We start from the raw sequence: 24,579 nt of genomic DNA, 5'->3' as shown, positions 1-24,579 counted from the left end.
TTGGGGCTGTTATTTGAGGGGTCTTGCGATACAAACAAATTGTTTTGACCCTCCGATTATATTTTTACTCTTGCAACCCCATACCCATGGGTTTTTGTAAATATCCCCTCCTATCTGTGGAGTTTGAGGGCGTATCCCTGATATTCAGGGCCGCCCCCCTCACAGGGGGTGGGTATATATGGGTACTTTGTGTCACCTTCACTTTAGCTATGATTAAGGACCAGTAGGTCTGAAACATGTCAGCTGCTGATGCGTGATTTGGTGTTGATCTTAGATATCTATATATATAAAATCGGATGTATGTATGTATGTGTGTGTGTGTGTATGTGTGTGTGTATGTGTGTGTGTATGTGCCGCGATCACGCGAAAACGGCTTGACCGATTTGAACGAAACTTGGTACACAGATCCCTTACTACCTGGGATGATATGTTCTGGGGGTCTCGCGGCCCCCCTGCACACCTGGGCGGAGCTACAAACAGCAAATCAGATTCCACCCATTCAAGTCAATGGAAAAAATGTAAAAGGCTGCCATTCTCACAGTAATCAAGCCAGAGTCCCCACACATGGCACAGTTGGTCACTTGGTGACCGAGGTTACAAATCCAGGAAAAGTGGGTGGATCATAAAACAGCCAATCAAATTTCAGCCGTTCATTTTAAATGGGAAAATGTAAACTGCAGCCATTCTTAGACTGTTAATCACAGAGTTCTCAAACTTGCCACACTTGGTCACTGGGTGAATGCGATTAAGATTCAAGAAAATGGGTGGAGCCTACAACAGCCAATCAAAATTCACCTATTGATTTTCAAGGGGAATATTTAAACTGCTGCTATTCTTACACTTTTAATTGCAGAGGCTTCAAACTTGCTACAGCCGGTCATTGGGTGACTGGGGTCCAAATTCACTAAAGGGGCGGGGCCACATACAGCCAATCAGATTTCCTTGGTGGATAAACTGCTTCCATTCACACATTTTTGATGCCAAGAACCTGACAGCTCACAAACTTGGTCATTGAGTGACTGTGTGTTGAGGTTACAAAAAGTGGGCGGAGCCAAAACAACTTTTACTGGGAAAATATAAACTGCAGCCATTCTTACACCGTTAATGGCAGGGTTCTCAAACTTTGCACAGTTGGTCATTGGGTGACAGATTAAGATTTTGGAAGGTGGGTGGAGCCTACAACAGCCAATAAAAATTCCCCATTTGATTTTCAAAGGGAATATTTCATCTGCTACCATTCTCTTATACTGGTAAAAGCAGATGCCTCAAACCTGGTACAGTTGGTCACTGGGTGACTGGGGCCAAAATTCAGGAAGGGGGCAGAGCCACAAACAGCCAGATTTGTTTATTTTTCAATGGGAATATACAAAGTATTGATACCAAGGAACCCAAAGCTGATAAACTTGATAATTGAGTGACTGTATGTCAAGGTTAGAAAAAGTGGGCGGTGCCAACAACTTCATTTTTTACATTGCAGGGTTCTCATACTTTACACAATTGGCCACTGGGTGACTGGGATGAACATTCAGAAATGTGGGTGGAGCCTACAACAGCCAATCAAAATGTACCTATTGATTTTCAAGGGGAATATTCACATTGCTACCATTCTTACACTGTTAGTGGCAGAGGCCTCAAACCTGATACAGTCAGTCATTGGGTGACTGGGGTCCAAATGCACTAAAGGGGTGGAGCCACAAACAGCCAATCAGATTTGTTAGATTGATTTCAGCCATTCTGTTATTGGCAGGGTTCTCAAACGTGACACAGTTGGCCACTGGGTGGCTGGGACTAATGTTCAGAAAAGTGGGTGGAGCCTACAGCAGCCAATCAAAATTCAGCTTTTGATTTTCAAGGGGAATATTTACATTGCTGCCATTCATACACTCTTAATAGCAGAGGCCTAACATTTGCTACAGTCAGTCACTGGGAGACTGGGATTTAAATTCTGAAGGGAGCGGGCCAAAAACAGCCAATCAGATTTGTTTAATTTCAAAGGTAAAATGCAACTTATTGATGCCAAAGACCCCAAAGCTCATAAACTTGGTCACTAAGTGACTGTATGTCAAGATTAGAAATAGTGGGCGGAGCCAAAAACAACTAACTTTTTACATGGGGAAATGTAAACTGCAGCTTTTCTTACACTGTTAATGGCCGGGTCCTCAAACTTCACACAGTTGGTCACTGGGTGACTAGGATTAATATTCGGAAAAGTAGGTGGAGCCTACAAGAGCCAATCAAAATTCACCTATTGATTTTCAAGGGTAATATTGAAACTGCAGCCATTCTCACACTGTTAATAGCAGAGGCCTCAAACCTGCTACAGTCGGTTGTTAAGTGTTTGGGGTTCAAATTCAGTAAAGGGGCGGAGCCAAAAAGAACCAGATTTCTTTGCTGGATAAACTGCTTCCATTAGCACAATTTTGATGCCAGGAACCCAAAAGCTCACAAACTTGGTCATTGAGTATTGACTGTGTCAAGGTTATAAAAAGTGGGTGGAGTTAAAAACAGATTTTTCTGGGAAATTGTAAACTGCAGCCCTTCTTCACTGTTAATGGCAGGGTTCTCAAACTTAGCATAGCTGGTTACTGGGTGACTGGGATTAATATTCAGAAAAGTGGGTGGAGCCTAAAAATGCCAATCAAAAATCACATGTCACTTTTCAAGGAGAATATTAAAATTGCTGCAATTCTTGCACTGTTAATGGCACAAGCCTAAAACCTGGTACAGTTGGTCATTGGGTCACTGAGGTTCAAATTCAGAAAAGGGGACAGAGCCACCACAAACAGTGAATCAGATTTGTTTCATTTCATGGGAAAGTACAAATTATCGATGCCAAGGACCCCAAAGCTCACAAAATTGGTCATTGAGTGACTGTGTGTCTAGGTTACAAATAGTGGGCGGAACCAAAACCAAATTTCACTGGGAAAATATAAACTGCAGCCATTCTTACACTGTTAATGGCAGGGTTCTCAAACTTTGCCCAGATGGTCACTGGGTGACTGAGATTAATATTCAGGGAAGTGGGTGGAGCCTATAATAGCCAATCAAAATTCACCTGTTGATTTTCAAGTGGAATATTTAAATTGCTGCCATTTTTACACTGTTAATAGCAGATGCCTCAAACCTGCTACAGTTGGTCATTGGGTGACTGGGGTTTGAATGCTGGAGAGGGGCGGAGCCACAAACAGCCTATCTGATTTGTTTCATTTCTATGGGAATATGCAAATTATTGATGACAAGGACCCCAAAGCTCACAAACTTGGTCATTGAGTGTTTGTGCGTTAGGGTTAGAAAGTGGCCGGAGCCAACACCAGTCAAATACATACCCGGGCAACACCGGGTCATCAGTGGGTGGAGACAAATACACATTTCACTGGGAAAATGTAAACTGCAGCCACCTTACACTGTTAATGGCAGGGTTTTTAAACTTTGCACAGTTGGTTACTGGGATTAATATTCAGAAAAGTGGGTGGAGCCTACAAAAGTGAATCAAACTTCACCTGTTGCTTTTCAAGGGGAATATTTAATTGCTACCATTCAATTGCTACCTCAAACCTGGTACAGTTGGTTATTGTGTGACTGGGGTTCAAATTCAGAAAAGGGGTGGAGCCACACACAGCCAATCAGATTTGTTTCATTTCAAAGCAGATTATTGATACCAAAGACCGCAAAGCTCACAAACTTGGTCAGTGAGTAATTATGTGTTAGGGTTAGAAAAAGTAGGCGGAGCCAACACCAGCCAAATACATACCCGGGCAACGCCGGGCAATCAGCTAGTGTTACAATAAAGGATTCATTTAAGGACACGAGCGGACCCCCTCTTTCTGCTACTGATCTCTGGATTTGGCCTTCCTGGTTCCAGCACTGTCCTAGTCTGAGTGAGCGGTGTTTGGTGCTCTTTCTGTTGTATTGCTTTGGCTTTTTACACCAGCTCCCAGACGTGAGTCTCCACCTACGAGTCAAGTTATATTTGCCTCACACCTCACGCATCTTTGTGTTTTTATGGCACAGAGGGAACAGCGGGCTCTGAGGAGCAACACAGGTGCGCAGGACAGCGCCAGCAATGTTCCCAAGTCGAAATTGGACCTTTACTTTAGAGCCTCTAAACCCCCACAGTCATCTAGAAGTAAACCAACGGCTGCCATGAATATTCAGCCTGGTGCTGCATCATCTGCATCCAACCCCCCGCTCTGTAATGCTCCACTACCTGACACGGAATGCCTTTTCGAGTCGGCTCCTACCTTGGGGAGTGCCGACACTGCTGGTCCGGGTCACCCTCCGTATCCTGGGGCTGGTCTGGCCGGAGATGGAGTGCGCCTGCAGCTCCTTGGGGATTCCGTTGTCGCTCCGCATGTTGTTGCTTTGGAGCGGGCGGGGATCCGTATCCAGGGTCTCACTGAGCGGGGCAGACGTCACTCACTCGGACCTGGAGTGTTACCACTGGACGCAACCCTGGTGATGTCATCACTGGCAGCCAGACCGAAGCAATCGACGGGAGAGCCGAGTGGGAGCTTCGCTACAGAGGAGGTCTGTTTGCAGTCCCGTCCACACTGCAAACGCCTGATGGAAGGTTTATTGAGAGACTGGGACCACGAGAAAGCCGGCGGCCAGCAGGTAACGAACACATCTACTAATACCGCTGTTAATTGCTCCTCTTCTCCTGCCAAAACGGTCGCTCCTAGTGTATCTGCTATCAATCCACCTATATATGCCACTAACCATGCACTACAGGGCTTAAACACGCAGGTTCAGTTGCCCGGTTCCCAGGCTGCCAATAATCAGGCATCCTATCTGCAGGAGGGGTCCTCTGAGCCAGACCCCGCTTGGCAGTGGCCCACCAATGAAGAAATTATGGAACGTATACAAATGGCCACTGACTCCACTCACATGTCACAACCGAGTTTTGACACTTCCCAGCGGCCGGTGGAGGGGCCTGTTGATGGACACCTTATAGGTTTGGGGGATCTAGCATATGACTCCAACAGATGTCAGAAATTTGCTGCTGTCTTCTCAAGGAAGCCTTATGTGGGGGAGGTTGAGCCAGAGATTGGCCTGAGGACCTCTTTCTCACAGCTGGAATCTCTTGTTGAGAAGGAAACGAAGGTGTGGTGGGATCTAACCACACTGAAGCAGTATGTGGCCGAAAAAATCATACCTAGGGGACTTCGCATTAGGAAAGTTATTTCCTATGAGGAAGAGAAACTTGTTGATTTAAATGTCAAAATCACAGATCTGAAAAGTAATATTGTGAAATTTAGAAATCTTGAACAGTTTGATATCCTGAATAAGAGGTTGCAGGATAACATTACCAAGTTAGAATCCATCATCACTGAAACAAAAAGATCTAAATATTTAAGAGATGTGGGAGATTACAAATCGAATGTTGTTTATGAGTGGGGAAGGTGGGAGTCTATGGCTAGGTCCCCTAAATCACCAAGACCCATCTTACGTAGACCCTATAGACAGCAGAACAGACGAGTAAGCTTTAGCTCACCTGAGGCCTCGGAGTTTTCGGACACTCCTGAGTCAGTTGGAGACAGTACCTCCACACAAGCTGCCATTACATCTGGGCCTTCAAAAAACGCTTTAGGCCGGGCCACTTATTACAGGAGACAGAGGAAGGGCCGCAGGAGGGGCAGGAGGGGAGGAGAAGGAAGACCAGACGAGCAGGTTTGAAACACAGAACCCATAGGTCTATATTGGGGGGAGATGAGGTGTGCAGTGTGGTTAATCTCTCCCGTTATGTGCTTTCTGAGGTGGAGGAGCGAGTTTTGGGTAAGGGTCTTTCGTTTGCACCGACTAATCACATGGATGTATTTGACACTATCATAGATGTGAATAGGTTCGTACGGAGCCTTTTATTACGGAAACACTTTTCAGATCGGAACATGGATAGAGCTGGTGAACAGGGGACTGTGAGTGGCATTACTGATATTGGGGATTTTGATGAGACTAGTGCTAGATGGGCTTTGGATCATCTGGCATCTGAAAGCACTGGAATAATCTCCCTTGATGATGTTAAGCCAATCCAGACCCGCAATCCAGATTTCTATCCTTTAACCAGCAGAACCCACCATGTGGAGACCTTCCAGGAGTTGGTGGAAAGGGACCTAGTTGAACTAGAGAGAAGTCGTTCACCTGGTAGGTCCAATCTGTCACATCGGGAGCGGCAGGCCCTCTTTGAACTTAAAAATAACTCGAATATTGTTATTCGGAATGCTGATAAGGGGGGGGCTGTTGTCGTACTCGATAGTGATAGTTATAGGACCGAGGCACTGAGACAATTAGGTGACCCCACTGTCTACCAGAGACTGGGAGGGGATCCCAGGGTGCCCTTTCAGAAGGAGCTTATGGACTTACTATCTTTTGGTCGTAGTCTGGGTGTTTTGGATCAGAGGGTGGTGGACTATTTGGGTGTGGCTCATCCGGTCACCCCGATTTTCCACCATCTTCCGAAGATCCACAAACCGGGCGTTCCCCCAGAGGGCAGGCCCATTGTGGCCGGCATTGGGTCCCTGGGGGAGCGCCTGAGCGAGTGGGTTGATTCTTTGCTCCAACCACTGGTGAGACGTCTCCCGGGTTTTATCAGGGATACCAAACATCTCCTTTCTAGTTTGGGGGGTTTCACCTGGAATGAGTATTATACTTGGATCACTATTGATGTCAGGGCCCTTTACTCATGTATACCTCATGGTCCCGCCACAGAAGCTATTAGATACCATCTAAATAGATACTCTGCCTACTCCGAAGATCTTCGGACCTTCATTTGTTTGGCTGTCGAGTACCTCCTGGCCCGCAATTACTTCATGTTCGATGGCGGCTTCTACCTCCAGAGGTGTGGCGCTTCCATGGGGGCTAAGTTTTCCCCGTCCCTGGCCAACCTCTATATGGGGTGGTGGGAGGAGCGCTACATCTTTGGGGGTGGGAGCCGCCTTCTGGGGGGTGTTGCGTGGTACGGGAGGTACATCGATGACCTTCTCCTGGTGTGGAGGGGGGCACCTAGTGACATCCCCGCTTTCTTGAGTTATCTCAACTCCAATGCTCTCAATCTACAGTTTACCTCCAGTTGGCATGCTACTTCCATTGACTATTTAGACATTACCTTGGTGGGTGACCCTATTAGAGGGACAGTACAGACTAAAACATACCGGAAATCCTGTAGCGGGAATACCACCCTCCGAGCCACTAGCTGTCATCCAAAGCATACTATTCGCGGGGTCCCCGTCGGGGAATTTATTAGAGCCCGCCGCAACTGCTCGGAGGCAGCTTGGCTCGGTGATGAGTTTGAGAAGGTGGAGGGGAGACTGCGGGAAAGGGGGTACCCAGAATGGATGATTAGGAGGGGCAAAATGCGGGCCAGCTCTAGGGATAGAGACCTACTTTTGGAGGGTGTTGGTCGGAGTGACACCAGAAACAATCCTAAACCCACATTCGTGACAACATATAGTGTTGAGTACAACAATATTGTTTCGATTCTGAAAAAATATCTCCCTATTCTAGAGGGTGATGAGGATCTACGTGGTGTCCTGCAGCAGGGGGTAAGATTTGCTAGTAGGCGTGCCCCCACCCTGGCCCAATCCTTATCCCCAAGTCTCTACAACTCTAGGTCGAGGGTCCCCACCTGGCTTAACACCATAGGTTCTTACCGCTGTGGTGTTAGGACCTGTCATTACTGCAATGTCCATACCCGGACCCAGGAGGCTATCTCTGCCTCTAATGGTCGCAGATTTCCCATAAAACAGTTTATCAACTGTGGCACCCGTTACGTCATATATCTGGTGACTTGCAGCGCTTGTGCCCTGCAATATGTGGGGTGCACCACCAGACCTCTGCGTGCCAGGATTGGAGAACATTACTGCGGCCCTGGGTGGTTGAGTTCAAATGTGTCGCATGTGGCGAAGCATTTTCGCCAAGTACACCAGGGCGACATGTCCTCTTTCTCTTTTCATGGCCTAGAAAGGATTTCGTGGAATGTGAGGGGTGGTGATGCATCCAAACGGTTGAAAAGCTGTGAGGCCTTGTGGATTTTTAGGTTGGGTACGAGGCTCCCTCAAGGTCTGAATTCCCGATGGGATTTAGCTCTGATTACATAACATTGCTCATGAGCCCGCTCCTTTTTCTTTCTCTTAAAATTTGTACCTGTATGCATAGTTGATTTTATTCAATATTTTTTATATAATATTTGATTGGGGCTGTTATTTGAGGGGTCTTGCGATACAAACAAATTGTTTTGACCCTCCGATTATATTTTTACTCTTGCAACCCCATACCCATGGGTTTTTGTAAATATCCCCTCCTATCTGTGGAGTTTGAGGGCGTATCCCTGATATTCAGGGCCGCCCCCCTCACAGGGGGTGGGTATATATGGGTACTTTGTGTCACCTTCACTTTAGCTATGATTAAGGACCAGTAGGTCTGAAACATGTCAGCTGCTGATGCGTGATTTGGTGTTGATCTTGGATATGTTACAATAAAGGATTCATTTAAGGACACGAGCGGACCCCCTCTTTCTGCTACTGATCTCTGGATTTGGCCTTCCTGGTTCCAGCACTGTCCTAGTCTGAGTGAGCGGTGTTTGGTGCTCTTTCTGTTGTAGTGTATGTATCGTAGTGTACGGTCAATTTAGGGGGAAGCCAATTAACTTCTCTGTATATTTTTGGGATGTGGAAGGAAACTGGAGTGCCTGGAGGAAACCCCCACAGACATGAGGAGAACATACAAACTCCGTGCAGATAGTTCCCTGGCTGGGAACTGGGGACATAGGGCTGCAAGCCGAAAGCGCTATCCACTACGCCACCAGGTATTAATTTGAAATAATCTATTTTTTGAATTACTGGATAGACAATAATGATAACAATGGCAGCAGTACTAGTAGTAATAATAACTGCAGTGTTCAGCACTCCTTGTCCCACCATCATTTGTGAATTTTGTTTAGCTGTAGAAACAGAATAATATAAATCATCTTTAAGTCTTGATTCTACTTTTTGGGGAAAAGGTAGGATTTACAGTGAGACTGTGACTTTGTATTCTGCCCATCCGCCCAGTCCCGCACCCAGTAGGCTTCAAACCAAGTAGCTTGAATCAAATTTCACACTGCTCAGCTTGAATCAGCAGAAACTGCTCTGTCACAACGGGAAGACTTGTGCTGTAAAATGTGAGCTAACTATTGCTGGGGAATCAGGGGAATCAAGACAGTATTCGAATGTGATTGTCGTGATCTAAGTAACGCTGTCAATGTTTTTTATTATTTTATTTTTACATTTGTTTCTTTTTGTACACTATAAGGGTATATTTACGAGGACAGCTATATCTGCACATAGACTGCCCCACTTTATTCCTAGTTAAAGCAAGTTTGAAGCCAAAAAAAAACGTTAGATACTCATCTATCTAGATGGAAGGCTCTGGATCTCATAGTGCCTTCCAGGTCCCCTTTCAGTTTCGTAGTTTCAGCACTGTCCCCACTTCAAATTTGCTGCCTCCGGGGGTCCTCTGAAGACTTTGGAAGCCCTCGTGTCCCCGATTGCTTCCAAAAACTGGTGGCTCCGAACTGTGCATGCACGAGTGCATGTTTGTACATGCACAGTATGGAGCCACCCCTCTATGGAAGCATCTGGAGACACAAGTGCTTCCGAAGCCTTTTGAGGATCCCACAGCCACAAGGACTTCTTATAGTGGGTCTAAAGCAGGGGTGTCAAACTCAAATACAAAGTGGACTGAATTTGAGCTCTGGTACCAAGTTGCGGGCCACCTCAATGACGAGTGGCCACCTCCCTCCCTTGTAAAGTTCCCTGGTGTCTAATAGCCTCCATCCCCTATGCAGTTGCCTTGTGTCTAGTGTCCTCTCCTTTCCCTATATGATTCCCTCCCACATCTGTATAGTTCCCTGGTACATAGTGTTTTTCCTCTTACCATATGGCTTCCCTGATGATCTAGGGCTTACCCTACAATATATGTTCTCTGGTGGTCCTAAGTGGGCCAAACATTATGCAAAGTGGGGAAACCACCTGAGCGCCAAATTTGAAGGCTCCAATGGCCAGATTTGGCCCACAGGCTGGAGTTTGACATGTATGGTCTAATGGAACCCAAAAGCTCTCTACTGTAAAAGCTATGCTGTATACTGTACAATTACACCTTCTTAAAACAGAAGGTTTATGCCAGTTTCACCCTCTTGTGAGTGAGAAGTAACTCCCATAATGCATCACAGGGAATGTGTAAATCCTTCCTTTGTACCCTTGCATGCCAGGGGTAATCCAGCTTGCAAAGAGTTGTCAGGCTTTTTTTGGGTCAGCTGGATAGCGTAGTGGTAAGGCTTTTGATCTTGGTTGTCTGTGGAGTGCTCCCCTAAGGGGCTGCAGCCCTTAAACACAATATAACTGTTGTGTGTCTTGTCTTGTCTTTTGGCCTTTATCAGAGCAAGGCATGGTGTGAATATAATGCTATTGGTAGCTGCCAAGAACCGTTTTCCCTCCTTAGAATGGCCTTGAATCACTTTCTTTTTATGCTAATGTCAGTCGTAAAGTACACCTGAATCGGGAGAAAAAATTGGGTGAAGCCCATGATGGTCTAGAATAGATTACCTCGTCTACAGGCTCCTAATGCTGCTTGTTGTCTTTGGGGTCCTTCATGTTCCCTGCCCCAGGTCCTCTATGTATTTGATAGATTCCCTCTGTTGAACACAGTTCCTCATCATTGAGCTATTCAGAACGTGCAGGCGCAAGTTCATTACCACGTGAACACAGCAAATGTAAGCATTCGTCCATGACTGCTTTCTTTCACTCTGCATGTGTGATTTTAAACTCGCACACGCGCAGTTCAGGATCGCTTGGCGCTGCTCGGAGGAACTTCCAGGAGGGTGGGAAGAGAAGAGGACCCCATAGACAACAAGCAGCTTTAGGAGACTAAGGAGGAGGTAATCTAGCACACCATGGGCTTCATACAGCATTTTTTTTTGTCCTCAATTCAGTGGTACTTTAATGTGTGGTCCTGTTGCATACCCCTGTGTAGCTTCCTCCAAGTCATGTGTTTGTCCTCTGTATGCACTTACCAAATTATGTCATTGTGTGAATTTGTTGGGACAATCTAAAGTACTGCCTGGGGCAATCCTGTCCAGCCTTCTGCACCAACAGAATACCAGGGAATTGGTGTCATGATGTTAATGCTGGGAAAACACCATGAGTTTTTTTGGCAGATAGATCCCTCGACAGATCGTCTCCAAAACGATTGGGTTTGGCAACTGTGTTCTAGACATACCTCTCACTGCTACCCATAAACCATGAGAATACCTTTACTAGCAGTTAAAGGTACCTGAAGTGACACATGACAGGGCCGGTTCTAGACTTTTTGCTGCCTGAGGCAATTTGCACTGCACGTTATAGCTTGCGGTGAGACCCCCAAAAACACGCTCAGAATAGGTAGGTAGCCAGGTATAGGTGCCCCCGGTGTTGGTAGCTAGGTACAGTTGCCCTGAGTATAGGTTAGCCAGGTACAGTTTCCCCCAGTATAGGTTAGCCAGGCACTCTCTTCACTTCCTGTTTCTGCCTGGTGCTTCCCCCGACTTCTGCCACCTGAGGAAGTTGCCTCACTTGGCACCGGGCCTGGACATGATGAGATGAACATGTGAAACTATAATACCAATCCTAACTAGGACTTGCCTGTGTTTTTTTTATTCATTGGTGTGTACCATTCACCGTTTCCTTCCCTTCTTACCTGTTTTTTCTCTTGCCTGTGTTCCCTTTGTGCAAGGGCTTATTGCAATGCACCACTTTATCTGTTCGAAAGAAAAGTCACACTTCAGTCTGATAACTAGTCAGAGGTCATAAAAAAAAACACACCTGATAGCAAAACATTTGTACGGGAACTGAATGAAGAGCAGTAATGCAAGTGTGACATTAAAGTGTACCCCAGGTGACATGTGAAATGATCAGATAAACATGTATATGTACAGTGCAAAACATATTCATAACCAGGATGTTTTTTTTTGTAGCTTGAAAGCATTAATTTTCAGGCATGCAACTAATAATAATAATAATATGACAGCTTCTTCTTGTCAGTACGTTGTGGGAATGTAGTAAACAGATAGTATTTTAACTCTGGGACATTTAATAGGCTGCCATTGATCAGAGACAATAAAACATTCAATCTACTTGGTAAATGTATGAATATAAAATAAAACCATGGTATATCTTAAAAAAGGTCATTTTTTCAGGGTATAGGGATTAATACAATTGTTTATCACATCAGTTTATTTTCACCTTGGGTTCACTTTAAATATGGTTCAGAGTTCAAACTTACATACCTAGGTTTACTAAAATAATAATATGGGACCCCAGGATAGCTCTGGTTAAGAATAGTTCTACAGCTATATATACTTATCTCCTAAGTTTGTTTTCACTTTCAGACCTGCTAAGCCGAAATATGGTTTACCCTGCTCCTGCACAAACTCCCGGCCTTCGGTAATTATTGTTCCCCCTCCGAATTGTCACAACCCGGGGGGGGGGGGGGGGGGGGGGGGGATTCAGTGGCATGTAATTCGAACACCATTGCTGGCTGCCGAACTACCTTTGTTTTTGCTAATTTGTGCGGGGCCCAGCTGAAACTTCGGGGGTGCCAAAATCCATCACGGAACACTGGCACCGAAATGATAAGCGCTGCACCAAAATCGGCTGCCTCGGTCGGGAAAGCTTTGCTGGACCACTATCCTCTTGCTGTGTGAGGTTATGCTTTGCTTGTATCTGTTTTTGGTTCAGAGAAACTCTGTATAAACTCCGTAAACTACTGTGGGGCAGGCTGCACTCCTGAGTTTACAGCTCAAGCTGCTTTCATTAATATTTAGCAGCTAAGCACACCCAGAAAGAGAAACAGACACAAGATGTCTTTATAGCCAACCCCAGCAATAACTACACAACCACCTACAGGCAGGAGTGGCCTACACCGAATGATAACAATACATACATTATTCCAAACACCTGTGTTGTGTGAGTATATTGCTTTTATAAATGTTTACATATACCATAATTAATACATAATTCTATGTACCGTACCTTAGTAATGAGTGTCAGGTTCTAGGGCAAGTTTAGAGGCTATCCAGACAAGTGGATCACCCCTCTATTTCATGTAATATCATTCCATTCCAGTTCCTTCTGGCCTCAGCTTTGCTATGGACACTATGTGATATTCAAGTAGTAGTTCAGAATACCCAGATAGCTCATGGTGACCCCAAAACACTAGGAAAGTACAAATAGAGTTATAGAGTTGTTTTATCACTTCCTGTTGCTAGGACCTCCAGGTTTCATATCTGAACATGGAAGGTCCAGGGAAGACTCTTAAAACAGGAAGTGATGGAAAATATCATCAATAAGGACGTGGATAGTAGTAGACACCCAAAGAAGGTGCTAACTCCATCCCGCACCATTTTAAACTGTTTTTCCTTGGAGTTGGTGTTTAAAAAGTTAGTCCCTTCAAAAGTGGTGTTTCAACTGCTGTATGGGCTTGATTCACTAAGATAAATAGCATGCCTTATCAGAGTTAACATGCCTTTTCAGAGTTAACATGCCTTTTCAGAGTTAACATGCCTTATCAGAGTTGACCCGCCTTATCAGAGTAGCATAGCGAGCGCTACAAACGTATGCTTGCTAATTGGCAATGACGAGGGCTCCACTCGTCCTTCCCTGAGCTCCTGTGGGTCCAATCACTTTAAAGGACATTATTCCCACACTTTGATAGGCCCAATAGGCTGCCTGTCACTTGACAATCAAAGTGCGGGGATAATGTTCTTTAAAGTGATTGGACCCGCAGGGGCTCAGGGCAGGACGAGTGGAGCTCTCGTCGTTGCCAATTACCAGGCATAAGTTTGTAGCGCTCACAATGCTACTCGGATAGGGTGTGGTAACTCTGATAAGACGTGTTCACTCTGATAAGGCATGCTATTTGTCTTAGTGAATCAAGCCCTATAGGTGATGTGAGATCTCTCTGACACATATACAGATAAATTAATTGGTAACCCATGCCAAAATTAGCATTAATCTATATGAGGGACAAAATACTATGGCTATGGCGTCAATTAGATTATGAGCGCCACTTAAGGAGAGTTTTCAACATGATTATGGCCTTTGCAGAGTGCTGCAGAATATAAAAATACACAGTACAGTAGGGTATCTGGAACTCAACTAACCAGTAGTCTCAACCAAGCAGCACAAATCCTCAGCCATACTCACAGTGTTAAAGGTCAACTTTTTAAGCTGTTTGTTGGCTCTGGCAGTGGCGGACATACGGCCGTGCAGGCCGTGCCGCCGCACGAGGGCCCCTGAAGTTCCGCTGCTTCAGGGGCCCATTAAGTATTGCAGGTTTTTTTTTTAAATTTTACCTTTTATTTTAACCTGGGGGGCCCCGACTCCTGTCCTCCCCCCTCACATCGGCCCCCCCCTCCCCCTCATGCGATGCGGCGGGAGAGCAGAAAATACAGGAAGTCTCCGCCGGGGCTGCAGCAGACACTAGAGGCTGCTGCCGCTTGGTCTCCCGTGTCTCCAACTTTGTACACTGCTCGCTACTTCCTGGTTTAGTAGCGAGCAGTGTACAAAGTTGGAGACACGGGAGACCAAGCGGCAGCAGCCTCTAGTGTCTGCTGCAGCCCCGGCGGAGACTTCCTGGATTTTCTGCTCTCCCGCCCGCCGCCGCCGCGCATACCGGGAGGGGGGCCCCGAGGTGAGTGAGGGAGGATAGGAGTCGGGCCCCCCACCCGGATAGCTACACACCCATCCACCCGGCTAACTACCCACCCAGATACCCGCACACTCACCCGGCTACCTACCCACCCGGATACCCACACACCCACCCGGCTACCTAACCACCCACCCAGCTACCTACCCGGCTACCTAACCACCCTGCCGGCTACCTACCCACCCGGCTACCTACCCACCCGGATACCCACACACCCACCCGGCTACCTACCCGGCTACCTAACCACCCACCCGGCTACCTACCCACCCGGCTACCTACCCGGCTACCTAACCACCCTGCCGGCTACCTACCCACCCACCCACCCGGCTACCTACCCGGCTACCTAACCACCCTGCCGGCTACCTACCCACCCACCCGGCTACCTACCCACCCGGATACCCACACACCCACCCGGCTACCTACCCGGCTACCTAACCACCCACCCGGCTACCTACCCACCCGGCTACCTACCCGGCTACCTAACCACCCTGCCGGCTACCTAATGGCTACCTACCCGGCTACCTACCCGGCTACCTAACCACCCTGCCGGCTACCTACCCACCCACCCGGCTACCTACCCACCCGGCTACCTACCCACCCGGCTACCTAACCACCCACCCGGCTACCTACCCACCCGGCTACCTACCCGGCTACCTAACCACCCACCCGACTACCTACCCACCCGGCTACCCACCCACCCGGCTACCTAACCACCCACACATCTACGCACTCACCCGGCTACCTACCCACCCGGCTACCTAACCACCCACCCGTCTACCCACCCGGCTACCTACCCACCCAGCTACCTAACCACCCTGCCGGCTACCTACCCACCCACCCGGATACCTACCCACCCACCCGGCTACCTACCCACCCAGCTACCTACCCGGCTACCTAACCACCCACCCGGCTACCCACCCGGCTACCTAACCACCCACACATCTACCCACCCACCCGGCTACCTAACCACCCACCCGGCTACCTACCCACCCGGCTACCTAACCACCCACCCGTCTACCTACCCACCCAGCTACCTAACCACCCTGCCGGCTACCTACCCACCCGGCTACCTACCCACCCGGCTACCTACCTACCCACCCGGCTACCTACCCACCTGGCTACCCACCCATCCGGCTACCCAACCACTCACCCGGCTACCTAACCACCTACCCGGCTACCTACCCGGCTACCTAACCACCCACCCGGCTACCTACACACCCACCCGGCTACCTACCCACCCACCAGGCTACCTACCTACCTACCCACCCGGCTACCTACCAACCCACCAGGCTACCTACCTAAAGACCCACCAGGCTACCTACCCACCCACCCAGCTACCTAACCACCCACCTACCCACCCACCAGGCTACCTACCCACCAGGCTACCCACCCACCCGGCTACCCAGCCACCCACCAGGCTACTTACCCACCCGGCTAAGGGCTGCCTACCTACCTACCCACCAGGCTACCTATCCACCCAACCACCCATGGGAGCTGCGCGCTGGATGGAGGCTGGGACAGGAGGTCTGCTGCTGCAGGTGAGTAAATGTTTTTTTTTATTATTTATTTTAGCAGGTGTATGTTCTGGGCAGGTCTGCCACATGATTGCGTGTATGTTCTGGGCAGGTCTGCCACATGATTGCATGTATGTTCTGGGCAAATTTGCTACATGATTGCATGTGTTTTCTGGGCAAATCTGCCGACATGATTGCACGTATTTTCTGGGCATATCTGCCGACATGATTGCACGTATTTTCTGGGCATATCTGCCGACATGATTGCACGTATTTTCTGGGCATATCTGCCGACATGATTGCGCGTATTTTCTGGGCATATCTGCCGACATGATTGCGCGTATTTTCTGGGCATATCTGCCGACATGATTGCGCGTATTTTCTGGGCATATCTGCCGACATGATTGCGCGTATTTTCTGGGCATATCTGCCGACATGATTGCGCGTATTTTCTGGGCATATCTGCCGACATGATTGCGCGTATTTTCTGGGCATATCTGCCGACATGATTGCGCGTATTTTCTGGGCATATCTGCCGACATGATTGCACGTATTTTCTGGGCATATCTGCCGACATCATTGCACGTATTTTCTGGGCAAATCTGCTCACATTATGTGTATTTTCATGAGAAAACCTGCACAATTATGTGAATTTTCTGGGGAAAGGGTCACCAAAACCTGGGCCCACTGTCTTTGCGTTGCACTTTTCAAGGGAACCTGAGGTGAGAATAATATTGAGGCTGCCATATTTCTCTCCTTTTAAGCAATACCAGTTGCCTGGTTGCCGTTCTGGTCCTCTGCCTCTTATTCTTTCAACCATAGACCCTGAACAAGCATGCAGCAGGTCAGGGGTTTCTGACAATATTGTCAGAACTGAGAAGATTAAGCTGCATGCTTGTTGCTGGTGTAATTCAGTTTATTACTGCAGCCAAATAGATCAGCAGGGCTGCCAGGCAACTAGTATTGTTTAAAAGGAAATAAATATGGCAGCCTCCATATCACTCTCACCCCGGGATCACTTTAAATTACAGTTAGCTCCGCCCTTATCCGGTCATTGCCACGCCCATTTTTTGCCGCGGCGCTACGCGCCGCAGGTTCTATCCACACCCATTTTTTGCTGCGGCGTGCTTCGCGCGTCGTAGGTTATAGCCACACCCATTTTTGGGCTGCCTCCGTAGAAGCGCTATCTAGCGCGAAACGGCCGTCAGGCATCCGGTGCCCAGCACCCACCACCATCCACGCCTCCTCTCACAAGGGTATGTGTTTTATCTATGTCCATTTTTGCAAGATGTTGCTCATTTGCACTTTATCTACGCCACAATAAATTGAACACTTGCAGCAGTGCCAGCTTTCCTGCTTTCTTCTGTTTGCTTGCAACTTGATGCTTTTGCTTGAGCATGCTGAAGAGGTTCTAGAGGAGTGTGTTTATTCCAATCCTCCTGTGCAGTCTGCATGCCTTTCAAGCTGAGCTGTGCATGTCATACCGCTGTAGTGCCAACCATTTGCTCTTCTTTTGCTTTTAATAAACTTTTAATTACTGTATGATAACATTGAATACAGAGTTCATGGTAAGTACATAGAGTGGGGTAAGAAGTGAGCTAGACCTATTTTTATCGTTGAGTTTCAAGCAATCAAAAAGCACAATTATCCGGCATCAGCCAATCACCGTCGATGCCAAATAACCAAGACGCTACTGTAATAATAATAGTAGTAGTTCTCTGCTCTATTTCTCCTGATTATGTAGTTTTAGGTGTTTCTGCCCACTCTGGGCTTTTACTCAGTGGCGTAGCTAAGGAGCTGTGGGCCCTGATGCAAGTTTTACAATGGGGGGGCCCCCAAGCACTCTATACACAACAATTAATATGGCGCAGCAAAACCTGCCAATGGCAACTGTAGTGTCAGAGGTGCAAGAAGGGGATGGGGAACAGTTTGTTAATGATTACCACTATTCATAGTATCTATAGAAGTGATTATTATGAGCACAAGACCAATAGAGAGCTAATACTGTAGTTGAGAGAGGTCCCTTCGGGGCCCCTCTGGCCTAAAGGCCCCGATGTGTTCGCAACCTCTTCAACCCCTATTGCTACACCCCTGCTTTTACTGATATATCTCTTGTGTTTTCCATAACTATAAAATCAGGCTAAACATCCAACAGGAAAAGCCAGGCCTACAGTTGCTGCAGCTGTGCAGGCCTCGTAGCTGTAGAAAGGGGTCTTGCTCCTGAATTCCTAAATGGTTTATGTCTTCAACATCTACGAAACTCTGACATGCTGTGTTTGGGCGGACTGACCATTTAAATTTACTTCTTTTGTTTTTTGCTTCATGATAGCTGCTACTCTAGGCTAAGGCAAGGCTAAATATGACAGTTGGCAGCATGGCCGGTTTTAGGTATAGACAAACCAGGCCCATGTCTGGGGTGATAACTATAGGAGGAGGCACCACAGAGCTACTCTCAGCACACTGTACTTTATGGCATTCACATAGCCAACTGCTAGTTCCTTTAAGAAAGAGATGGATGGCAATTTTAACATCTAAATTGGCACTGCTGTGTCAGTTGTTCTAATTTTGATTGGATGCCCAGCAAAATATTCTTATCTGTAAAGACCCAGGCTGTACATAAACAGTATAATGGTTATAAAGTAGATTCCCACCCTTCAAAACTGTTATTGGAAGGGTTTGTTAGATAGGTTCAGTGAGTTTGGGCCAGTGAAAGGTATTTGAAATGTATATGGCCTGGTAATCATTTGTGTATCCTTTACAAACTTATTTTGAGTAACAACATTATTTCTATGTCAACTTTACATTTCTTATTGGTGTCCACAAAATTAATTGATGAATGTTAAGATCTTTCTGTTCATTAAATTGGGGTAGGGAGACAAATAGTGCCTTGCCTGGGGGGCCAAAATGGCCAGAAACAGTCCTTGTTGGCAGTACTTTCCTAATGAATTATTGGACAGGAAGTCAGATGTACGTCACAAATTATCATCCTCTCCATGGTGCTCATTATTATACCATCTTCTATTTAAATAGATTTAACTGTGATACGCTTTCAATGATCCTACTTATTGATCTGGAATTATTTGTAATAAATTCCCCTCTACAACCGATCCATTATTTAAATGCTTTCTTGCCACTAACTCCCTGCTTAATGTACCACTGAGGTGATTTTAAGGTAGTTCGGAGACCCCGCAAGCATGAATTATTACACCACACATTGTATATTTTTATCAAACCTAAAAAAAGACATACAGAGAGGTGACTACTAAAACCAAACTAGTATTTTGCGATAAGTAGATACAAATCCGATTCTCACATAAAATCTAATGTTCTATAGGCAATCTTTTAGTCTTTTCTGTAAATAGAAATTGATCTCAAACATATCCAGAATATATACCCTTAGCATCCAAACCTTCAAGCACATATTATGTTCAAACAAAAACAGCTTTATTTGTAAAAAGATATACAGTATGAAAAAAATATATATACATATAAATATATATTTAAAAAACACACAAAAACAGTAAAGCTTAATAATTAGAGGTAACAGTAGGGTTGCTTTTGCTAATGAAGCAAAAAGAAGTAAAAGCACAAAGAAAAATAAATAACACACAAAAACATTTTTTAAGCTAATAAAATCATCTTAAAGAGCAAAAAGAAAAAAAAGGAAACATTGTGAGATGGAGGTTTACAGCAAAGAAATGCATCAGATAATTACACAAGAAAAGACTAGAATCAACAAAAGGAAGAAAATAATTTTTTTTTCAAATTCGATAAAAAACGGAATAAATAGTCTGGACTAAATTCAATCATTAAGAAGAGACCTGTCCGGTATAGCAGGCAGCATGGGGCTTTGCGGAGTCTTGCTTGGAAGTAAATACAAAAGGGCTTCAGCTCGCCAGCACACGCTAATGGTCGACCTCTCTCTTGTCCTGAATGCATGCCTGTCCCAGTTACATGAGCTGGTTGCTATAGCAACTGAGCTCTGACTAATCATTTGCGCAATGACCTTTTTTCCCCCCTGAGAGAGAGAACGAGGGAGAAAGAGAGATAGAGCAGGAAGGAAAGAGGGAGGCGAGCTGTGGAGGTTACAAATAACGGTTACACTATGACAGAAATATTTCCTGTGGGGAGGGGGGGAGGAGCGAGGAGGAAAAAAAAAAGTTTTAGAGGATGAGGCCTGTGATTTTCACACACTGTAAATTGCAAGGGCATTTCAAAAGCGATGTTTTCTCATAAAAGGCAGGTTTTAATAGACGTGCGTGCGTGTTTCTCTGCTCTATTCCGTTGTTGGAAGTAGAAATGTATAATTGCGACTTTCGGTATGTACGATATCCCTGCACAGTCTTGTGTCAGTCTTTCCAATTTTTGGAATATGAGAAAATCAATTGATGCTTCTTTTAAAACAGATCAATATGATTTTTATGCTCTTCGTTATATCGATCTTCCATGTTTAATACTATGAAGTGTTCTTCCCCACCCTGCAAGATACTCTGTAGATACCCTTGAAGCTGCAGCGTTTGCATCCTGCTGAGGCTCCAGCTCCTTATGTCTTCTGGAGAAGAACTCCTGTGTCATCACAGTGGCACAGTCTCCTAATATCACATGTGGGTGGGGTACGGCACTCACTCCCCCTTCTTATCCTGTTCCTCAGTGGGGGCATAACTAGCAGCGGAGGTGACACAGCAGAGGGAAGGCCACCTTGTCAATGTGTGGTAGGGTTTTCTAAAAACATTGCTGTGGGGCTGTGGGAGGGGCTATGACCAGTCTGCCTCTCAGCCTCCATCCTGCAAAAGGGAGGCGTGGCCCAGGGATGGGGGCACCTTTGGGATAGCCCAGGTGGGAGGAGTGCACATGCGGTCAACTTGGAGGTAGACCAATGCAATCAAAAAATCTTATGCACATTTAGATAGTTTTGAGGGCTGAGGGGTAAATTCACCTAAGATTCCACCTTCACTAAAAATGCATTGACACAGAGTTAAAGCTGAGGCAAAAATAAACGATGAGACAATGAATTGTACGTGTAGTACAGATAATAAACAGAACATTAGTAGCAAAGAAAAAAGTCTCATGTTGGTTTCCAGTACAGGACGAATAAAAAAAAAACTTGACTTGTTATCTATGCAAAAGAGCTTCTCTGAGCTAATCGACCAACTTCAAACTCAGTCCTGTTTTCTGAAGTGCTTAAACAGCCAAAGGTCATAAAACAAGTGTGGCCATCATGATTTTCACAAGTGTAACAGTTGTAGCCACAAAAACGCCTGATCTGAAGGATGGACCCTTTTATCACAGGTAGTGAAGTAGTAATTGGGGCCCTCTTATAGCTCTGCCTCCCCCCTCCCCTGTACTTGCAGAAACTGCTCCCCTGTAGTGACGCCCCTGGTAGTAGGGACATTAGATGTCTTATTTTTCAACATATATATAATGCGGAGACTTGTGCAGTGCTTAAAAATATTTTGTATTATTCACCGAATGTAGCCTAATGTTGTTTCTGTACTTTGGGGCCCATTTGAGAAGGAAATCAAGTAACGTACTCATATAACCCTGGGAGGAGGCCTTCAGAAAATATGAAAATAATATGCAAAATGCATACAGATAGTAGACTTAGGATTTGAAACCAGGACAGCAGTAAGACGAGACTGCCCTGGGTATGCTGTTTAGTTCCTCTGGCCAGGAAGTATCGTAAATAGTTGATGTACTCTTTACAGATCTTTAAAGGGCTGTATATGATGCGGGCAACACATAAATACGGGGAACACATTTTCCACTTCTGGTTCAGCAATGTACTGGTCATACATTTTTAAAATCTTGTTCTGCAGCCCCATTTATTGGCTTAGGAAAGGTAAAAATTTAGCTTTAACCACTTAAGGACCAGAGCTTAAACCCCCCTAGTGACCAGGCCATTTTATACTAATTAGGCCACTGCAGCTTTAAGGCCTCACTGCAGGGCCGCACAACTCAGCACACAAGTGTGTGTACATATTTATTTCTTTATTTTTATAATAAAAATGTGTATTTTTTTTCTTTATTTTTTAAACCCTCCCTCCCCTTGCTAGCCAATCAGTATCATCGGGTGTCATAGGCTTCAACCTATGACAGCGGATCACTGTCTTGCGACCTAGGGGGCCAGCCATGTCACACGGCTGTGTCCAGTACATGGCTGCCGTAGATTGCAGCGCTGCACAGACTAAATAGACAGCGGTTTTGCGTCTAACAGTCTCCTAGCGGCAATCACTGCTGGGAGACTGATGATGGAGCGGAGCTCTGTCATCCAAGCGGAGATGCGTGTGCATCGGTGCACGCGATCTCCTGCAAATCCCTGCCACATGACTTTACGCCGATCGGTGTTAGGCGGTCCAGGGGCTGCCACTGCGGTCACACCTATCGGCGTGACGCGGTTGGCAAGAGGTTAAAATGACCTTAAAGTGACCCTGAAGTAAATTTGAGCAGTATAATCAGAGACACGATACAATCAGGAGTTGCATGCAGTGAAGACTGCACATCCGAAGTTACAGCATTATGAAGTGTCTTCCAGGTCCATAGTGAAACCGCCCCAGTGGGATTAATAAAACAGAGCTTTTAGTTGCAAGCTTAAAATTAGCCAGTACTTGTAACAAATATCATAAAAGTCCATGTGTCAATATAGTCAATATCAAAGATTAGCCTGACACACGTTTTCACACACGGCCTTTAAGTCTTCTTCAGAGGCAAAGCATTGACATTTCAGTAGATGTGACAACAGGTATTAAAAACATAGCATGTGTAATCAATTGTTTATCCATACTTTGATATGCATCAAGCATCCTTTTAGTCTGGTCAGACCATAGGCAAATACCACCATAAGGTGGCCATACACTGGTCGATTTGCCATCAGATCGACCGACAGATTGATCCCTCTCAGATCGAATCTGATCAAAGAGGGATCGTATGGCTGCCTTTACTGCAAACAGATTTTGAATCGATTTCAGCATGAAATCGATTCACCATCTGTGAAGCTGTCGCTGCCGCCGCCCCCCGGGCCCCCGCATACATTACCTGATCCGGCCGGCGTGAGTCCCCTGGTCTCCGCTGTCTTCTTCTCCTCTCTGGGCTCCAGCTTCACTTTACTTCCTGCTGGGAAAAGTTTAAACAGTAGAGGGCGCTCTACTGTTTAAACTTCCTGCCGGGACAGGAAGAAGTGAAGCCTGCCGGACTCGGAGCCCAGCGCGGAGAAGAAGCAGCAGTGACAGCGGGGACTCGCACCGGCCGGATTAGGTAATGTATTGCCGCTACCGTCGGTCATCGGGCATTCGAACGCCGCTATCGACGCACTCCCGACCCATCGGCGAACGAGCGAAATCTTCTGCACGGACAGGAACGACGGGAATCGATGGGAAAATCGGTAAGTGTATGGGCCCCTATAGGCAAATACATCATAGACCAGAATTGGTCACTGGGTAGATAATCGGCCAAAGACTAAATTTAGTAAGGAGCTAGAGTAGCTAAAGACCAATGCTCTGTAGATGGCAGTGTGGAAGCTCTTCTAAGTGTCTCTTCTAACTGTCTGGTGTGTCTGGAAGGAGTAAAGGACTATCCAGAGGCTTCCCTCTACTAAGGTAAAAATAAAGGACGAGAGTGAGATACCCAGTAGACTCTGATTGTATTACTAGAGACCTTTCAAACATTAATGCTTCCAAAGCAACCCACCCTGGGGTGTTTCAAGCAGAGTTTCTCTCATGATGGACTGAGCATGAAGCTGATAATAAACACCAAGATGTGGAATAATATAATACTAATATTGAGGAAGGTAAAAAGGAGAAGGAAGGCACCCAGGGGTGATAAAATTATCAAAATATCAAAAGGCTTATGAATATTACTTACCTCCTAAAATGACAACCAGACAACAGAAGTATTTATTCAAGCATCTACAACATGTTTCGTGGGTCACAGGTCACTTCCTCAGGTGCAGTGTCTTTTAAGTGAGCTATGAGCATGTGAGAGCTGTATGGTAAGGAAGCACCATCAAATAAGGTTCAGAAAATTGGTGACAAATTTCAATAAAACTTGTTCAGTTTTAGACAAGACACTTTAGACAAGAGACGAGTGTAAAAGAAACGTTTTGACTGACATTTTTTTTTTTATTAGAATGGTAAGATACTGACAACTAGATCACTTACCATATATACCGCATATAAGCTGTCCCGCTTACAAGCCAAGGTATCCACTTTTCCCCCAGAAAACAGGAAAAAGTGATTGACTCCCGTACTGTATAGCCCCCTCCACAGTAGCCAGATGTGCCCCCAGTACAAGTCATTCTTTCTCCCCATAGCCAGATGTGCCCCAAGGATGATACAGCTGTGTCTCAAGATGCCAC

At 46.1% G+C, this 24,579-nt stretch overlaps 1 long non-coding RNA gene across 2 annotated transcripts in view; it reads right to left on the bottom strand.

The window, feature by feature from the left end:
- The window catches only part of LOC137527704 (uncharacterized), a 667,489-nt gene that overhangs the window by 147,507 nt on the left and 495,403 nt on the right, over nucleotides 1-24,579 (bottom strand). For both annotated transcript variants that reach the window (XR_011023198.1, XR_011023201.1), the window contains one exon: nucleotides 24,087-24,206. This is a non-coding gene — a long non-coding RNA (uncharacterized lncRNA). The remainder of the gene's footprint in view (nucleotides 1-24,086; nucleotides 24,207-24,579) is intronic.

Source organism: Hyperolius riggenbachi, chromosome 8 (assembly GCF_040937935.1).
Source record: "Hyperolius riggenbachi isolate aHypRig1 chromosome 8, aHypRig1.pri, whole genome shotgun sequence".
NCBI classification, from domain to species: domain Eukaryota; kingdom Metazoa; phylum Chordata; class Amphibia; order Anura; family Hyperoliidae; genus Hyperolius; species Hyperolius riggenbachi.
Note: the sequence above shows the minus strand (reverse complement) of the source record. Positions and strands in the feature narration are given on the sequence as shown.